The following is an 18,208-nucleotide window of genomic DNA, read 5'->3' on the forward strand; positions in this document are numbered from 1 at the left end:
TATAAGTATTAATTGGATGCGGAACAAATGAATACTTTGAATTTTACTCTTTTAAATCAGAAAAGTAAATTTTTCCTGATCCTTGTGCTCTTCTCTTGCCTTTCTTCATTTGTTGCAGCATATTTGGTCTATGGTGACTGAAGAATAGGGTATGTTGTAAAGCAGTGAAGTTAGGATTAGCTTTGTGCAGAAGGCATGTATGTGTGGAATCCTCTCACATCGTGCAAGGTTATACATTGTTTAGTCCTGCAGCTCTCATTTAGATGATGCATATTTAGTTTCTGTGGTCTGTGTCTATATAGTGATACATTAGTAGATGAAACCAATTACTTTCAGTTACATTTTAACTGACTTTAAAAACAATTTTTAACTTCAGTTGAGATGGTTAGTCCTATAGCCCAGTGTACACATAATTTTATGTAGGCCAGCCCAACTTTTGCTCTTTGAATCAATTATGTGAAAGTTGAAACTACATATAGTGCAGCTGAGGCTACAGAGAGCACAATTTTGGACTATTAGTCATCACTTACCTAGATGTATAAATCTATTTGTGCTTATTCTCAAAAAGGGATTCCTCAGGGAGTTTGAAAGCCCTCTTGAGAGGTTTAACATTTCTTTGTTCATGCTATGCTCTTCCCCACGGGGTAGGAGAATCATTATGGATAAAATCAGCATATAGGGTTTCAGGTGGCTTATGCTGTACAGCTAAAGAGTGGCTGCATGTTGGTGCTGTTTGACAAATAAGATACAGATTACTTAAAGATTTCATTTGTAGAGCTGTGCCTTTTTGTGAACTTCCTCTCAACCTGCAATTGGGAAATCTAGATATTCTTCACCAACACACTCTTAAAGTCATAGTTCCCATCAAATCTTTTTAAAATATGGATTTGTTTTATTATTTCTTTTAAACTAATTTTCAAACTAAATTTTTTTTACTAGAATAATTCACAAGCATTAAGAAGACTTACAAAATATAGAAAGTCATTAAAATAATGCAATCTATCCAGAGACAACCACTATTTAATTTTTTATGTATTTAAATCTTTTTCAATGAATATATATATATTATTTTACAGAAATAAGATAATTCATTAAGACTTCTGAATACTGTAAAACAAAAAATGTTGCTCACCATTCAGTTATCCAAGGATTAAGTCGTTAGCTTTTGGAGTCTCTGACCAACAGTATACCCAAGAGCAATTCAGGATGAAAAACAGGGTGAGATACTCTGTGCTTTGGAAAAATAAGCCTCTTAGATAATTGCATGTATATTTCGGAAAGAATTTTAATGAACCTGGATTTTTGAATCTTCCCATACATAGAAAACCACTAAAATCATTAACTAAAATATCTATTCTTCGTGACTAGCAGTAATCTTTTGCTGAGAGATATGCTCGACTTCCTCCACATATTCCCTAGCCAAAAGTCACATATATACTGGCTTTTCACCCTTTCTCTTTCGAGCATTTCTCTCCGAGACATGGAGAGGCTGTCTCCTGGGCTGTAGTACTCAGTAATATCCCAAATAAAACTTAGCTCACAGCTCTGTGTGTTTTTCTTTCATTTGACAATATCTTAAAACAGAATATTCAAAATTTAGAAACAAGCAATCAACATGAATTATTCTGTTGGTTTTAATAATGTAACTATATTGATCAGTTTTACATGTCAGTAAATATTGATTCATAGGATCACAAAGAGTCGGACATGACTGAGTGACTGAACTGAACTGAAATATTCTCCCACATGTAAAGGCTGTATAATATACCATTATATTTATGTATCAGAATTTATTTAATTTTCCATTGTTGTACATTAATTTTTGGATATCCTTCCTAAACCAACCTAATAGATATATCTTTGTATTTTTCCTTGGGATAAATTTTAAGATCTGATATTCTGGAACAAATGTATATAAACATTTAAGGCTTTATATTTAGTCCAATTTTTCCATAAATACTTCAATAATTTATTGCTTCATACACTGTGCCATACATATATTGTCACCTCGGTTATTTAACTTATATACAGAGTACATCATGAGAAATGCTGGACTAGATGAATCACAAGCTGGAATCAAGATTTCCAGGAGAAATATCGACAGTGTCATATATGCAGATGATACCACTCTAATGGCAAAAAGTGAAGAGGCACTAAAGAGTCTCTTGATGAGGGTGAAAGAGGAGAGTGAAAAAGCTGGCTTGAAACTCAACATTCAAAAAGCAAAGATCGTGGCATCTGGTCTCATCACTTCATGGTAAATAGAAGGGGAAAAAGTGGAAGCAGTAGAAGATTCTTTTAGGGGCTCCAAAATCATTGCAGAAGGTGACTGCAGCCATAAAAAGACTCTTGCTTCTTGGAAGGAAAGCCGTGACAAACCTAGACATCATATTAAAAAACAGGGACATCACAGGTTCATATAGTCAAAGCCAACAAAGGTTCATATAGGCAAAGCTATAGTTTTTCCAGTAGTCATGTATGGATGTAAGAATTGAACCATAAAGAAGGCTGTGTGTGTGTGCTGTGCTCAGTTGTCTCTGACTGTTTGTGACCCTATGTGAGCCCACCAGGCTCCTCAGTCCCGCAAGAATACTGGAGTGGGTTGCCGTTTCCTCCTTCAGAGGCTCTTCCCAATCCAGGGATCAAACTTGCGGTTCCTGATTGGCAGGAGGATTCTTTACCACTGAGCCATGTGGGAAGCATACAGAACACTAAGTGCCGGAAACTAATGCTTTTGAACTGTGGTTCTAGAAAAGACTCTCAGAGCCTTCTGGACTGCAAGGAGATCAAATCAGTCAACCCTAAAGGAAATCAACCTTGAACATTCATTGGAAGGAATGATGCTGTAGCTGAAGCTCCAATAGTTGGCCACCTGATGTGGAGAGCTGACTCATTGGGAAAGACTGTAATGCTGGGAAATACTGAAGGCAAAAGGAGAAGTGCATGGCAGAGGATGATAGTATCACTAACTCAGTGAACATGAATTTGAACAATCTCTGGGAGATAGTGGAGGACAAAAGAGCCTGGTGTGCTACAGTCCATGGAGTCACAAAGAGTCAGACATGGTTTAGCGAATGAACAACAAACACAGTGTGCCTGCCTAGACTTTTTTTTTTTTTTTTGTACAACCTCAGTGCAACTGCTCTATCCCTCTTCCTCCATTATGTAAAGCTGCATGACTTAAAGAGAATTTATCCCATCTTGGTCACCATGAATGGTCCCTAATGCTTTAAACCAATTATCAAACTGTTATTGCCCGGGCTTCAGTGATTGATTTAGCCATGGACAGTTAGTAGGAGCGTTAGTTGATCAGTCTTGTCTGACTCTTTTCGATGCCGTGGACTGTAGCCCACCAGTCTCCTCTGTCCATAGAATTCTCCAGGCAAGAATGCTGGAGTGGGGTGCCTTTCCTTTCTCCAGTGGATCTTTCTGACCCAGGGATTGAACCCTGGTCTCCTGCATTACAGGCAGTTTCTTTATCATCTAAGCCACGAGGGAAGTGCATGGACAGTTAACATACGACTAATCCAATTGGATAATTCTATTTCCCTGGCCACAGTTACATAAGGATTGGACAATGACCTACATTTATTTAATCAGAATGAATGCCAGGACTGAGCTTGCTGATAAAAGAAATACTCTTTTTTTTCCTAAATGATGTTATGCAAAGCCAACTCTTGTAGCCATTTTGTCTCATGAGGGTAACCATCTTTAGCACAATGCTGATAAATAGACCAGATACAAAGAATTAAAGAGAATTACAGCTTCATTACTGATTAAACTATGCCTGAAGCAAACTTCTCTTTGGAATTTAAAATTTTTGAGAGTTCACTAATTTTCCACTGTTGTTTTGAATAAACTTTTGGTTATTTGCTACCAAAATAATTTGAACTAATATATCTGTGTACTATTTTAAAAATAAAATGTCTTTACTCATATACAGACAAAAAATAGATGACTTATTGCCTTTTTTAGTTTATTTGATTATATGCAAGGCTGAGATTTTTTTCATATATTAGTCATTTTTATTCCTTATAAAGTAGCTTCATATTCTGTGCTCAGTTTAAAATTATGCTTCATATTCTGTGCTCAGTTTAAAATTATGTTTTAATGTGTTTATTCTTTCTGGAAAAAAAGGACAAAACTTCTAGTCATACACATTAAAATATTTTCCATATTGGTTATTGGTTGTTAAATTTTGAAAATTTGGTTTAAGATACCCAGAAGTCTTAAGTTTTCACTTTGTCTTTCAGATTCTGCTTTTACTTACTCATGTGCCTAAAGGATCCTTCTGCACTCTAAAATTAGAGAAATATTTACATTTCCTAGTTCTGTGTTTTTGTGCTTGTCTTCACACTTAAATCTTTCATTAAACTGAAAAATATTTTGGTGTATGATGTATGGTTCATTACTTTTTTCCAAATAATGACACAAACTAAATAGTTGAGGTAAATAATCTTCAAAAATAAAAATACTAATGCATTAGCAATAAAAATGCTAATACATTGTTCATTTTCCTTAAATTTATTCCATGGGGGATAGGAAAATTTTTGCTTATGAGTTTGTTATTCAAGGTGTGATATTTAAAAATCCACTTTTGTAATAAGCAACTTTTAATCTAAATTGCCTTTTTTTTTTTTCTTGCCTGTCTAGGAGTATTGGTGCTATGACTATGACTATGATTAGATATTTCTGTACCTGAAGATTACCTTTTTTTTTTTAAGAAAGGCACTTGCCTTTATCTTTTAAGTCCTGGTACAAAAGGCCTAGCAACTGGCCAACTGTGTCCTATAAATACATTTCACCAGCACTTTGTAGTGTATATTCAAACAGGAAGTAGAAAACCAGGAACTGAAAAAATAGTCACCCTAAATCTACAGTTCAGAGATTAACACCAACAAAAAGGACCATGATGGTTCTTTACTTTTTCTTTGAATTGCAATCTTTTATGTTCTGACTACAGAAAAGGGAAAAGAAATTCAAGCCTTGTGGAGACTTTTCAGGTGAAAAGTTTTTAGAGGACTCTGGTGCAGAGCAGCTTAATGAGGTAAAAAAGATTTAGGCCATCTCTGAAGACCTGCAGGGAAAACAAGACTATGGCAATAATTTAGAGGTTAGGAGCCTTTTAGAAGATTTATATAAGGGACCACAGGGCTGATACTGTCCTATTACCGCAGAACTATCTTTGTCTAAGTGGACCAATCGAATACCGCTTCTGCTTTGGATCTGTAACTCTGTGTGATAAGTAGACTCCACCATGTGTTCTTCAGATCTTGGTGGAAATGATAGTTCAATTTAAATTTGAGAAAGTAAATAGTGAAAGTGAAAGTCGCTCAGTCATGTCCAACTCTTTGCACCCCCTTGTACTTTACAGTCTATGGAATTCTCCAGGCCAGAATACTGGAGTGGGTTGCCTTTCCCTTCTCCAGGGGATCTTCCCAACCCAGGGATCGAGCCCAGGTGTCCCACATTGCAGACATATTCTTTACCAGCTGAGCCACAGGGAAGCCCAAGAATACTGGAGTGGGTAGCCTATCCCTTCTCCAGTGGATCTTCCTGACCCAGGAATCGAACTAAGTCTCCTACATTGCAGGTGAATTCTTTACCAACTGAGCTATCAGGGCGGCCTGAGAAAGTAAATAAGACTTGTGAAAATTACGCTGGGACACTTGAAAGGTTTTTATACATATTTATACTGCGGGCCTCTAACGTGTATGTGATATTGTGAAATAGAACTAGGAACAAAAAGTAGTGTTTATACCAAATGATTTTGCCTTATAAATACCATCTGCATCTACTTAATTATATGACTCCTACTTCAGTTCAGTGCAGGGGTCAGTAAACTTTTTCTGTAAAGGTCCAGATAGGCCACATATGGTTTATGTGTGTAATTACCAAACTGTTGCTGTTATAGCATGAATACAACTATGGGCAATATGTAAACACATTTTTGTGACTGTTTTCCAATAGAATTTTATTTACAAAAGGAGGTGGTGAGCCAGATTAGGACTGTGGGCTGTGATTTTCTGACTCCTGATACAGAACGTCTCTCATCAGATTTGTTGTAATGATTTCTTTTTCTTCTGATCAGTTCACTTCCTTTCACTCCCATAAATATGTATTGTTTTAGGCATTCACAATAGAAGAGTAAAGAAGGCAAGCTTCTTGTCCTTAAAGAACCAACCTGGCATATCATTTGTTCTGAGTAGGTACTGGAGTACAGGGAGAAAAAATAAATATTAAAAAAAAGAACCAACAGCCCAGAGGAAATATGTAGGTGAAACCCCTGTGTAATGTAATGAGGTAGGACTGCTTTCTGCATTGTTGCCAGAATGGGCTTCCTGTAAAAGATGATCATTTCCCTTGAATGCTAAAATATATTTAGTGGTGTCTTATGGCATCATCACAAGTCTTCAATGAAGCATGTAGGTCTTTCATTATCTGGCTATCTGACCTATAGCCATCTTCCTAGGCTCATCTTTTTTTCTATTTTCACATCTTGAGTTTTAACTGCAGTAAATCGTAGTACCAGCTGTGGCAATAACACATACCATTCTGCTCTTTTATATTCTATACTTTTGCATCTGCTGTTCTGGAATGACCTTACTCCATTCCCCCACATCCAAGAAGAGAAAGGGTGGGCTCTTCCATTTAAGTTATCCAAGTGTAACCATTATACATATATGTGTATTTATTCTTTTTCAAATAATTTTCCTAATTAAGTTGGTACATAATATTGAGCAGAGTTTCCTGTGTTATACAGTATGTCCTTGTTGATTATCCGTTTTAAATATAGTCGAGTGTACATGTCAGTCCCAAACTCTCTTAAATATTGTTCTATACCACCCTTCCCCTGTGGTAACCATAAGTTTGTTCTCTAAGTCTGTGAGTCTGTTTGATTTCATAAATAAGTTCATTTGTATCATTTTAAAATATTCTGCATGTAAGTGATATCATATGTTATTTATTTTTCTCTGTCTGATTTACTTCACTCAGTATGATAATCTTCAGGTCCATCCATGTTGCTGCAAATGGCATTATTTTATTCTCTTTAGTAGCTGAGTTAACATTCCACTGTATCTATGTACCACACTTCTTTGTCTGTTTATCTGTAGATGGACATTTAGATTGCTTCTATGTCTGGGCTAAATAATGCTGCCATGCACATTGGGGAGCATGTATTCTTTTGGACCATGTTTTTTTATGAATATATGCCCAGAAGTGGGATTACAGGATCATACGGTAGCTCTATTTCTAGTTTTCCAAGGAACCTCCATACTGTTTTTCATAGTGGCTGTACCAATTTACAACCTCACCAAGAGTGTAGGAGGGTTCTCTTTTCTCTATGCCTTCTCCATCATTTATTATTTGTGGATTTTTGGTGATAACCATTCTGACTTGTGGTGAGATGATATCTCATCATAGTTTTGATTTACATTTCTCTAATAATTAGTGATACTGAACATCTTTTCATGTGGTTTTTAATCATTTGTATGTCTTCCTTGGAGAAATGTCTGTTTAGATCTTCTGCCCATTTTTTGATTGAGTTGTTTCTCTTATCATTTGCATCGTTTGCAAATATTTTCTCCCATTCTATGGGTTGTCTTTTCCTGTATAGTTTCCTTTGCTATGCAAAACCTTTTGTTTATTTTTGTTTTTATTTCCATTACTCTGGGAGGTGGGTCAAAGAGGATCTGTTGTAACCGACTTTTCTGTTTGAGGGTCTTAGAAGGTTACAATTCAGGGTTGACTGGGCTGCATTCTCCTCTGGTTTCACTTGAAAGGATCTACTTATAAGTTTGCTCAAGTGCTTTTAAAATATCTCACAATTGTAGCACTGAGGCCCTTAGCTCTTCCTGCAGTTACTTGTCATGTGGGCCTATCCATTGGCAGTTTATATCGTAGCAATTTGCTTCCTCAAGGCTCACAAAATAATCTCTTTCCAGTCTACCAACAGAAGTTTGGCAGTGATATCCCAGTTCTTTTGCCATATAACATAATGTATTGGTCAGCTTCAAATGCTGTAATGAAATTAGCATAGACTCGATGACTAGGACAAGAGAAATTAATTTCCTCACAAACATAAAGGCTGCAAGTCCAAGATCAGGGTCCAGCATGGTCATGTCTGGTGAGAACTGTCTTCCGGGCTTGCAGATGACCACCTTCTTGCTGTGCCCTCACATAACAGATAGAGAAAGAGCAAACTCTCTGGTGTCTTTTCTCATAAGAATACTAATCTCATCAAGAGGGCCCCATGCTAATATCTAATTACCTCCCAAATGGTGTAACAATATGAGTTCAAGCTTCAATATATGAATTTGGGGAAGCAAAAAAATTTTGATCATGATATATTTGAGCAATACTTTCTGTGCAGCATCATATCTGCCTTTATTGTGTTACATAATCTAATCAAAGCAGTGGTATTCTATTGGTTAAAGCAAGTTGCAGGGCTCATACTCAAGGGGAGGGAATTATGCAAGTGCAGATCTCACTGGGCCCCCTTAGAGTGTGTCCATTATAGTGGTGTGGACATATTCTTCCATCAGGAGGTGGGATCCATATATTTTTTCCCCTTCAATATGAATCCTTCTTTGTGACTTGCTTCTAATCACCTTAGAATGTAGTAGAAATTACATTGTGAAGTAAAGTCATAGAAGATGATAAAGCCTTCTCTGACCTTATCTCTGTCTCTCAGAACATATGCCTTTGGAGTCATGAACTGCTGTGAAAGAAGTCCTGTGACCTTGAAGGTATCATTTGCAGAGACTTCATGGAGAGGTCCATTGGAGAGGAGAAGCTGCTAGCCAACAGTAGGCATCAAATGCCTAACATGTTAGCATGCCAGACTGTAGATGATTTTAGTTCTCTGTCTTTGGATCTTCCTTCTGAGACCAAAGCCACCATAAAGCATAATTTGAATTGTTCCCTATTTGAATTCCTCACCTATGAAACCATGAACAAAATAAATGTTTTGTTTCTTGCCACTAAGTTTGGGGGTAATTTGTTATATAGTCTTAGTAACTGGAACAACAGTGAAGAAAAATAATTTAAAACTAGGTACTCTACTGTATATAATGGCTCTCAAGCTCATAACTGCGATTCTCCACAAGAAGGCTCCTACTGGCCATTTATCTTCTTTCAGTTAGAATGCCTGAAGAGATTCTGTCACTTCCTGCTGGAAGTTCAGGCCTAACTTTTCAGACTCTCAAAAGAAAAAGAGCATCCTGAAGAGGAAACAAATTTTGTATGTTTGCAATTATCACCAGCAATGAACATAAAGCCATTGACGTTTCATGAGGAGCACTTAAGCACCTCACACGTTTCCATTGCCATCATGGGTTCTTTGCTAATTTTGCCTAACCGAATTATATATTATACTGTCCAAAATCACTGCAGATGGTGATTGCAGCTATGAAATTAAAAGACGCTTACTCCTTGGAAGGAAAGTTATGACCAACCTAGATAGCATATTCAAAAGCAGAGACATACTTTGCCAACAAAGGTCCGTCTAGTCAAGGCTGTGGTTTTTCCAGTGGTCATGTATGGATGTGAGAGTTGGACTGTGAAGAAAGCTGAGTGCCAAAGAACTGATGCTTTTGAACTGTGGTGTTGGAGAAGACTCTTGAGAGTCCCTTGGACTGCAAGGAAATCCAACCAGTCCATTCTGAAGGACATCGGTCCTGGGTGTTCTTTGGAAGGAATGATGCTAAAGCTGAAACTCCAGTACTTTGGTCACCTCATGTGAAGAGTTGACTCATTGGAAAAGACTCTGATGCTGGAAGGGATTGGAGGCAGGAGGAGAAGGGGACGACAGAGGATGAGATGGTTGGATGGCATCACCGACTTGATGGACATGAGTTTGAGTGAACTCCGGGAGTTGGTGATGGACAGAGAGGCCTGGCATGTGGCTATTCATGGGGTTGCAAAGAGTCGGACACGACTGAATGACTGAACTGAACTGTAGTATCCTAAAACAAAGATTCAGTCTTCTCTTGGAGGTGAATCAAATCCTTGGTATCTAGAGAATGAGAAAAACTATTTACTGCTTTAAAAATGGCATTTTTTCTCATGACTCATGAACATAAAGTTCAAACTCAAACTACAGACCTGATAATTTCTATTGTATTCCAGAGGACGGATTTGGAAGAGATCAAGGAAGCATCTCACTTTAAAGGCAAGTAGCCTTTTTTTTAAAAAAAAAAAAATATCTTATTGTTAGGTAATGGGGAGAGATGGGATATGTTCAGAAGAGATTTACCTTATTATATACTGAGAAAATAACTTTCTGGTAGTTATGAACACAGAACTACCTCATTAAGAGGATGTTTTGTGATTTGTCTTATAATAAATGAGAACTATGAAATTCAACATACAATCTATATTAACTAAATTACTCTTGAAATGCTTTTTCCATCAGTGAAGAGTGAAACTTAAAATGTAGTTTCCCAGGAATTTTTCTTAATGTTTTCAGAAGTGGATTGTCACTTTGTCATGTCTCTTAGAACACTTTACTTGAGTAGTTCTTGAAACCACAAGCAGTATTGTTTAAATTGTTTGTCCTTGTTTATCTTACTCTCAAAACAAGACTCCAAGGGCAATTGCAAAGAAAGAGAAGGGAAAAAACCCTTTGTATCTTACATTCTGTTAAATCATTGGGTCATCTGTTTCTGGCAACAGTAATACCACGTGGTCAGTTGAAAATGGTTTAATAAATATCCCATGTGACACTAGCTGCCTTGTCAGATTTGCCCAGGGGACTAATGCTCAGAGTTTGAGAACCTTTACAGGACTCATTAATATACATTTGATGGAGAGATGCCTGGTGATTTCAGTATTCCCACAGGAAATTTGCATGTTATAGAGCTGAGGGGCTGTCTTCAGGGAATTACAGTCTGGTCCTGTTCTTCAGTACTGGCTTCTTTCAGGTTACTGCAAAAGAGGACCTTTTCAAGCTTACTAGCCTCTTTTGCTTTTACAGAGCATGAACCATTTTCATTAAGGGTGCAGCTTTCTGTTTCAGAGAGACCTCTGCACTTCCTTGTTAGGAAAACTACAATCCTTGTTCGTCCCATCATTTGTCAAAAAAAATGAGATTCTGACTGGTTCAAATACAGTAGTAGTCCTTGCAGTGAGGGTGGGGTTGTGAACTTGCATTACAATAAAGAATAGCATTGAGTACCCTTGTTGCAGATAATTTCTAGCAAAATATCAGTAAATTTTCTCTTGGTCATTGGTTTGTGGATTTTACCTCCAGAGTGTTTTTATAAGTGGAGGGCCATGGTTGGAGTGGTGGTCAGGAGTGTAGTAACCTTTCCATTTCCTAACACACCAGATTTTTCATGAATCTGAAGATTCTTGAGGGACAGGTTTAGGATTTTTTCAAATGCAGAAGCTGTTATAGCAAATTAAACCAAATCAATCAGCCCTTCACAGGAAATTTTTATTAAGAATAAAATCTCACGCATTTTGGTCACTTGGCAATAAACATTCTCTTTTGTAGGAGAAAAGTCTGGTGTAATTCCAGGGTTTTATTTTTCCCTGCCTTTCTCCTTATGTGGTTTGTTTACTTAAGCTTCAGTATTCCAGGTATAGTCTTCACTATTTCTGCTTTTCCTAATTTCTCCAGAGGGTCAGTTGCTTGATTCAGAAATCCTCCTTGGTTCTAATAGGCAGGACCAGTCTCCATTATGATGCTTAACAGAGTATTATAATTATCTCTCTATTGTATTTGTTTTTCTCAATACATTTGAACCTAAATGTCAAGAACTATACTATGTCTCTCCCCTCCCCCCACATTTCTGTAGCTAGGACTTAGATAATGGTATGTGGTTCTGAAATGTTTCTTGTAGGAAAAAAGTGCTTCAGTGTAGAAGACTCTGGAAGGTTATTTACCTCTTGACACAGAGCTTTCTCCTATAAGCTTCTACCTCTCTACAGTGAATTTCCATGCCTAAGTGTTATTCATTTCATTTTTTCCCAATGTGGTTATAATTTTTTTTCTGTGTACATTGTTTTCTTATTCAGATATAATTAACCAGCAGTACAGTTAACACTCATGCACATATGCACAATTAACATTAATATTAAAATGAATAATTGGGATGTTCATTAAAATAGCAAAATGAACATCATTTACTAATGTTCAGTGATCCAGTTGCCACTCTGCCTTTATTTTTGTTCCTAGTGAAAGGGAGTGTCAATCACTCAGTCGTGTCCGACTCTTTGCGACCCCGTGGACCGGAGCGTTGGGCTCCTCTGTTCATGGAATTCTCCAGGCAAGAATACTGGAGTGGGTTGCCATTTCCTTCTCCAGGGGATCTTCTGGACCCAGGGATTGAACCTGGGTCTCCTAAATTGGAGACAGATTCTTTACTGTCTGAGCCACCATGGAGACCTTAGTGGACCTTGCTCCTAGTGGATCTTGTATTTATAAAGTATACTGTAGATGATGTAAACTCCATCAAGGGGAGGACAGTAGAAGAGGAGGCAGGTGCCCTTAAATTCTTGACATAGAGAGGAAGGAATAGGGTAAGGGTTGCACATTTTCTTTGAACATTGCATAGTATATTATGTTATCTTCAATATCACCGATGTAAAGTGCTGATCTTATTAACAAATAATGCAGCCACTAGGCCCATCCCCAGAGGGATTTTGATTCAATAGATCTGGGGTGGAGCCAGATAGTTTGCATTTCAAGCAGTTTCTTGGGTGATGCTGATATTGTGGGTCTAGGAGCACAATTGCCTGCTTTTCAAATTTAAACGTTTGTATGAATCATCTAGGATGTTGTGTGTAGATTAAGTATATGTGGGGTGAGGTCTGAGATTGAAAATTTCAAATAAATTCCCAGGTGATATGAATGCTGTTAGTGGACCATGCTTTGATTAGCAAGCATTTAGAGTTGAATTCCAGAGAAGGCAATGGTAACCCACTCCAGAACTCTTGCCTGGAAAATCCTGTGGACAGAGGAGCCTGGTAGGCTGCAGTCCATGGGGTCACTAAGAGTCGGACACGACTGAGCAACTTCACTTTCACTTTTCACTTTCATACATTGGAGAAGGAAATGGCAACCCCCTCCAGTGTTCTTGCCTGGAGAATCCCAGGGATGGGGGAGCCTAGTGGGCTGGTGGGCTGCCGACTATGAGGTTGCACAGAGTCGGACATGACTGAAGCAACTTAGCAGCAGCAGCAGCAGAGCTGAATTCAGTAGTTTCCACATTTGCTTTGTATATGATTCACTTGACATTGTAGACTGAATGTTTGTTTTCCTCCAAAACTTGAATATTGAAATGCTGATCCCTAAAATAATAGTGTTTAGAGGTGGGTCTTCCAGAGGTCATGAAGATAGAATTCTCAAGAATGAGATTAGTATCCTTAGAAAAGAAAATTCAGAAAGCTCCCTTGCACCTTCCACCATCTGAGGACACAGCAAGAAGGCAATGGCCTTTGAACCAGGAAGTGGTTCTCTCTAGACATTGAGTCTGTCAGTGCCTTGATCGTGGATTTCTTCAACCTCAGAACTGTGAGAAGTAAATTGTTTAAGCTGCTCAAAAGGGAGAAAGAAAAATAAAGGAAGGAAGGAAGAAAGAAAACCTAGTATCTAACAACTAGGCATTTCATTTCATTAAATTCTGTAGACCTTCAGCAGTCAGGTGTTTGAAAGAATTTAAATCTTTGTAAAAAATGTCAGACATTTTTCAACTCTCATTCTTTCTCTGTTACTCCAAATATGATCTAAAATACAGAATAATAAAATTTTAAGAAAGGGTCAGTGAGGTTTAGGGTCAATCTATTGCTAAATCATGCTTTTTATATTTCTTCATTAAGATGATGCTTTATTAATAAGAACTCACTGTTATTTTCATTTTGGTTTAAGCTGCTGTAGGACTTCCCTATTCATGGTTTATTTTGTTTCAGATTTGGTCCATTTTTTGGCAGTTTTAGCACAGACATTTGTTGTCTGTGTTACACATATGATATTTATACTGTATCTGGATCAATAAATATTGTCTTAATTTTTTTCTAAAACAGTTTTATATGAACATTATATTCATAACATAAAATTCATTGATTTCAGGATTTGGGGAACATTCATAAAGTGTGTGCAACCCTTACCACTAAATTTTATTTTTTTATAAATAAAATAAATTTATTTTATTTATAAATAAATAAATTAATGTATTTTAATTGAAGGTTGATTACTTTACAATATTGTATTGGTTTTGCCATACATCAACATGAATCTGCCACAGGTATGCACGTGTTCCCCATCCTGAACCCCCCTCCCTCTTCCTTCCCTGTACCATCCCTCTGGGTCATCTCAGTGCACCAGTCCCAAGCATCCAGTATCATGCATTGAACCTGGACTGGTGATTCATTTCATATATGATATTATACGTGTTTCAATGCCATTCTCCCAAATCATCCCACCCTCTCCCTCTCCCACAGAGTCCAAAAGACTGTTCTATACATCTGTGTCTCTTTTGCTGTCTTTCATACAGGGTTATCATTACCTTCTTTCTAAATTTCATATATATGTGTTGGTATACTGTATTGGTGTTTTTCTTTCTGGCTTACTTCACTCTGTATAAATGGCTCCAGTTTCATCCACCTCATTAGAACTGATTCAAATGTATTCATTTTAATGGCTGAGTAATACTCCATTGTGTATATGTACCACTGCTTTCTTATCCATTCGTCTGCTGATGAACATCTAGGATGTTTCCATGTCCTGGTTATTATAAACAGTGCTGTGATGAACATTGGGGTACACATGTCTCTTTCAATTCTGGTTTCCTCGGTGTGTATGCCCAGAAGTGGGATTGCTGGGTCATAAGGCAGTTCTATGTTGAGTTTTTTAAGGAATCTCCACACTGTTCTCCATACTGGCTGTACTAGTTTGCATTCCCACCAACAGTATAAGAGGGTTCCCTTTTCTCCACACCCTCTCCAGCATTTATTGCTTGTAGACTTTTGGATTGCAGCCATTCTGACTGGCATGAAATGGTACCTCATTGTGGTTTTGATTTGCATTTCTCTGATAATGAGTGATGTTGAGAATTGCTTCGTGTGTTTGTTAGCCATCTGTATGTCTTCTTTGGAGAAATGTTGACTCTATACAAGTAGGCCTGTTCTCAACAACTATATTACTCTCCTTTTGAGACCAGAGATACAGCTCATATTTGTTTATATTCTTTGTGTGTGCTCAGTCCTTAAGTCGTGTCTGATTCTATAGCCCACCAGGTCCTCTTTCCATGGGATTTCCCAGGCAGGAATACTGGAGTGGGTTCTCCAGGGGATCTTCCCAACCCAGGGATCAAAAATCTCCTGCATTGGGAAGTGGGTTCTTTACCACTGAGCCACCAGAGAAACCCTGTATGTGGAATTTAGAAACAAACAAGGAAAACTAAACAAAACTCAGACTTATATATACAGAGAAGCAGTTTCTAGAAAAGAGGGGGTTTAGTGGGGTGTGTGTGTGTGTGTGTGAAAACTACAAAATTCCAGTTATAAAATCAATAAATTATGAGGATGTAAAAACTAAAATCACGGCATCTGGTCCCATCACTTCATTGAAATAAATGGCGAAACAGTGGAAACAGTGTCAGACTTTATTTTTTTGGGCTCCAAAATCACTGCAGATGGTGATTGCAGCCATGAAATTAAAAGATGCTTACTCCTTGGAAGGAAAGTTATGATCAACCTAGATTGCATATTCAAAAGCAGAGACATTACTTTGCCAACAAAGGTCTGTCTAGTCAAGGCTGTGGTTTTTCCAGTGGTCATGTATGGATGTGAGAATTGGACTGTGAAGAAAGCTGAGCGCTGAAGAATAGACGCTTTTGAACTGTGGTGTTGGAGAAGACTCTTGAGAGTCCCTTGGACTGCAAGAAAATCCATCTAGTCCATCCTAAAGGAGACCAGTCTTGGGTGTTCATTGGCAGGACTGATGCTGAGGCTGAAACTCCAATACTTTGGCCACCTCATGCGAAGAGTTGACTCATTGGAAAAGACACTGATGCTGGGAAGGATTGGGGGCAGGAGGAGAAGGGGATGACCAAGGATGAGATGGTTGGATGGCATCACTGACTCGATGGATACGAGTTTGGGTGAACTCTGGGAGTTGTTAATGGACAGGGAGGCCTGGCATGCTGTGATTCATGGGGTTGCAAAGAGTTGGACACGACTGAGCAACTGAACTGAACTGAAAGTACAACATGAAGGATAAAGTCATAATATGGTATTCACTTTTTATGGTGACAGTAACAGGGCTTCTTATGGTGATCATTTCTCAATGTATACAAATATTGAATCCCTATGTTGCACACCTGAAATTAATGTTGTATGTCAATCATACTTTAATAAAAATACACTTATAGTAAGGAAAAATCCCCTGACCCCTTCTGCTAAAGGTTTTGATTGACTGAATAGGTCTGAGAGGATGAATAAGTAAGGAATATATCAGAAAATTCTCAGCTCAGTTTTCTTATTTTGACATACATAATGCTTTAAATTTCTTTTATCTGCATTGAAACCTATTATGGTTTATGTTAGTTTAGCTTCCCTGGTGGCTCAGAGGATAAAGCGTCTGCCTGCAATGCAGGAGACCCAGGTTCAATCCCTGGGTTGGGAAGATCCCCTGGAGAAGGAAATGGCAACCTTCCCCAGTATTCTTGCCTGGAGAATCCCATGGACAGAGGAGCCTGAGTGGGCTACAGTCCACGGGGTCGCAAAGAGTCAGACACGACTGAGTGACTTCACTTCACTTCATTTCATAGTGATTCTATATAAATGAAAACAAATAACAAAGGATGCTCACTATATAGATGAAGACCTATAAATATAAGTTTAGCATATATACTTGAGTTTTGATTTGTTTTTCCATTAAGAGAGTATCTTTTAGTTTTGCACAATATAATGTGCTTCTACAGGGAAGAACTGTGTAACATATCAACACTTAAAGCAATTGTTTTTTAGTTCAAGATGGTTTCTTATTTTATGCTCAATATATCTTTACAGGGACTAGTCTTGCTTGAATAGTTTAAACTCTACACAATAATTTTCTAGGTGTTAAGAGCTACCAGTTGTGAGAGATTTCTTTATGAGTGTCATGGAAGGTTACTTCATATATTTAATAAGAACAATGAAGCTAATTCTTCTTTTTTGAAAAGGTCCAATTTAAGGCTGTTCTTTTACTTGTCCTCATAACATCAAATCATTCTTATTCTTAACACTTTAAGAATTTTCCAGAATCTATGATTGGCTTTCAGGTCATAAAAACTTGAACGTAGAAGTTATGCCTGCCTTAAACATTACCTTGGTAGAATTATTTGCAGATGATTTAGCATTCCAGAGTTTCTTTGATTCATCTTTCTATTCTTTGCATAACATGAGTGTCTGGTACCTATTAAATCCCCAATAAATATTTGATAAATAATAATGGCTTATATTGTGTCAGACATTATGCTAAATATTTTATTTGTATCATCTCTTTTAATCATCACCTGATAGGGCAGAAACTGTTATTATCCTTCTTTTACAAAGGAGGAAACTGAGGTGCAGTAGCTTGAGTAACATTCTCAACTTCTAAGAGCTAGTGAGTGACAGAGACACTGGGTCTTTTTTATTCTGAGAGACTAGGTCTAAAAATGCCTCTCATTAACTTATAAATGAGAGATGAACAAGTGTTACCAGGATACGTTTTGATTTCTTGGTAATATTATTCCAAGTTTACCATACTTGTCTCTGTTGAATCTATAAATTGAATGTATCTGCTCCAATGATTGATTCTACTTGCCTTCATCTCTCTCCTACTAAATTATAAATGATTCTGGTGTGGGGACAATGACTTTAGTTATTTTATCCCCTTACTATGTCTTCAATGCAGGAGATCTGCAATGCAGGAAACCCAGGTTCGATAACTGGCTTGGGAAGATCCGCTGGAGAAGGGATAGGCTACCCACCTCAGTATTCTTGGGCTTCCCTTGTGGCTCAGCTGATAAAGAATCCACCTGCAATGTGGGAAACCTGAGTTCTATCCTTACGTTGGGAAGATCCCCAGGAGAAGGGAAAGGCTACCCACTCCAATATTCTGGCCTGGAGAATTCCATGGACTGCATATTTCACGGGGTCACAAAAAGTCAGACATGACTGAGCGACTCACTTTTCACTTTCACTGTGCCTTATATGCTGGATTCACCATGGATAT

The 18,208-nt window shown here is 37.7% G+C and overlaps 1 non-coding gene across 1 annotated transcript; it reads left to right on the forward strand.

Moving 5' to 3' along the window:
* TRNAC-GCA lies at positions 16,562 to 16,633 on the forward strand. Its single transcript has one exon. It is a non-coding gene; the product is annotated as a tRNA-Cys (tRNA).

Source organism: Capra hircus, chromosome 3, assembly GCF_001704415.2.
Source record: "Capra hircus breed San Clemente chromosome 3, ASM170441v1, whole genome shotgun sequence".
Taxonomy (NCBI): Eukaryota; Metazoa; Chordata; class Mammalia; order Artiodactyla; family Bovidae; genus Capra; species Capra hircus.